The sequence below is a fragment of the Rhagoletis pomonella genome, unplaced genomic scaffold (genome assembly GCF_013731165.1).
Source record: "Rhagoletis pomonella isolate Grant_MI unplaced genomic scaffold, Rhpom_1.0 Rhpom_scaffold_00001, whole genome shotgun sequence".
Taxonomy (NCBI): domain Eukaryota; kingdom Metazoa; phylum Arthropoda; class Insecta; order Diptera; family Tephritidae; genus Rhagoletis; species Rhagoletis pomonella.
In genome coordinates this window covers 10130254-10132751 of record NW_023458555.1, presented here as the reverse complement: position 1 = coordinate 10132751, position 2498 = coordinate 10130254, and the positions used below count along the sequence as shown (strand labels likewise).

At 33.1% G+C, this 2498-nt stretch overlaps 1 protein-coding gene across 1 annotated transcript in view; it reads left to right on the top strand.

The window, feature by feature from the left end:
- The first annotated feature begins 2453 nt into the window (after positions 1 to 2453).
- The window catches only part of LOC118738478 (charged multivesicular body protein 2a), a 1367-nt gene continuing 1322 nt past the window's right edge, over positions 2454 to 2498 (top strand). Inside the window, 1 exon segment of the mRNA XM_036469416.1 lies at positions 2454 to 2493. The gene's annotated coding sequence lies outside the window, so the exon portion shown is untranslated.

Below are 2498 nucleotides of genomic sequence, written 5' to 3'. Positions count from 1 at the left end.
CAAGTATTTTACTATGTTCTTCCACATCTTTTGCATGTATCAAAAAAAATCGTCCATATATATAATCAAACCTTGAATGTCCCCAAATAGCCTCACCATTTCTGCATGAAATATTTCAGGTGCAGCATTTATGCCAAAAGGCAGACGTAAAAACTTGTAACGACCGAACGGAGTTATAAACGTACATAACTTCGAAGACTCCTCATTTAATGGGATCATCCAAAAGCCCGAACTGGCATCTAATGTGCTAAATATTCGAGACCCAAACACTTTAGACTTGCATTCCTCCACCGTAGGCAACGTAAAACGCGGTATTACTATTGCTTTATTTAAATTTTTAGGATCTAGACATATACGTAAATTGCCATTTGGTTTGGTCACAATCACAATAGAGCTAACCCATTCTGTTGTGCCTTCTACCGGCTCTATAACGTTAAGGTCCATCATTCGTTTCAGTTCTCGTTTTAAAGGTTCATACAAACTAAATGGAATTCTACGCGATGCGTCAACGGTTGGGATACTACCTTCTTTCAGTTGTAAACCACACTTTCTTTTTAATATACCCAACCCACTAAACATTTCAGCGTACTTTTCCAACAAATCTTCACTCTTTATTTCATTAACCATCTTTATAAGCTCTAAGTCTTTTGCTGTAGGTAAACCTATGACATTTTTGCAACTCATTTTTAGTATGTAAAATATCGCCTCAAAAGTCTTGTTTGCATACTTAAATTTAAGGTTGGTTGTACCAACTACTTCCAGTTTTTCACCACTGAAAGTTCTAATTGAACTCTTTACATTGTAATTTATTTGCGCTTTTAGCAAATCTGCTGTTGCTTTCGAGATCAAATTCACTTGTGCCCCTGTATCGACCTGACATCTTAACTCTACTTTACTTATGTATATATTTATGTACCATACATCTTTACTTTTGTACGTATCCGCCTGCCCAGGGTTGCCACTTTGGTAAATTGTTACCAAAATTGGTGGAAAAAATATGGGTTGGTAAAAAGGTAAATTTTTTCTCATTTAGGTAGATTTTTGATGAACTTTCCGTTCCCGATTTATTTTTCGTAGTTATCTTTAAATATATTATAAATTTGCATACTTTTTATATAATTACATACCTATAAATGTATATCGATATAAGGCGAACATATCGCGCTCCATTCAAAACTAATTTTACTGGAATCCCGAGGAGCTTTCCATTGCCTAAATATTTTAAATGATTATTTAAATATAAAGACAAAAATGACAGGTATGTAATTACGCACTATGATTGTTCGCAAAAAAAAAAATAAATCAACGCCATTTTTTTTAATGGAAAAAAGTAAAAAAAATCAACGGGAATTTTAAGCAGCACATTGTTGGCTATACTCAAATAGTATTTGCTTTAAAACTCCATACCTTAAATTGTTCTAAAAATTCAGATTAAAAAAAAATCGAAAGTTAGACGAAAATTTTTGGAATTTTTTTTTCTATATTTTGAATCCTCGATTTTTTTTGGATTTAGTTAAAGCAATAAAAAATTTGTACTCGAAAAATATTGCGAATATTAAAAAAAAAATACTTTTTTGAGTCACAGTATTTGTCTATAATAACTCGAGTTGAAGTTTTTCAAATAATGAAGTTTCATTGTTGCCTTTATTTTCATCACTCCCGCTTTTGGTTGAAGGAAACTGAGAATATGCCAATAATATGGCTCAAATACCGTATAACTAGTCAAATAAAAAGTTCTTAAAAACAATTTTAATTCTTATTGAAATAACTAAAAAAAAATAAAAAAAACTGTAGTTTTAATTAAAATAAATAAAAAATAACAAAACTATGGTTTTTGTTAAAATAACTATAAAAAAGTTATTGGTAGATATTTCCCAGATTTGGTAGATTTTTTTCAAGTGGATGGTAAAAATTTTTTTGCGTCAGTGGCAACCCTGCGCCTGCCGCTCGCTGATTTCGCCAACAAATAACGAGCTTTCTTCTTCGCCTTCATCCGCCTCATACATACACATCTGCTTCCCTGAATTGTCCTCGGCTCTGCCTGCTACTTTTTCGACCGCTCTCACATATACACGGGAATTTCCACCGCCGTTAGGTTTTTTTCGCATATAACACATTTTAGCATAGTGGTTGAGTTTACCGCAATTATGGCACTTTACCCCTTCTGCTGGGCATTTGTATTTATGCCACGTTCCACATTTGGTACAAGTAACGGCCTGCACTTTTGTTTGTTGTTGTTGCGTAACTGCGTGGTAAGTAAAAAGTGAATCTCATGCTTACTTACTAACATGCATACATAGGGTTGCCAACTACTTACACAACAACGTTATCTATAAATTTAGTAAAGTTGACAACCCCATTGTTGACAATTTACGGTCTCTCATCTGATTTGACATTTGTTTCACCTGACTACTGACATTTGTGGATGAGTAATTTTTTGTTTTTTATTGGTGTTTTTTATTTAGATTTTGTCACCTTTTCAGAGGCACACGAAAAAA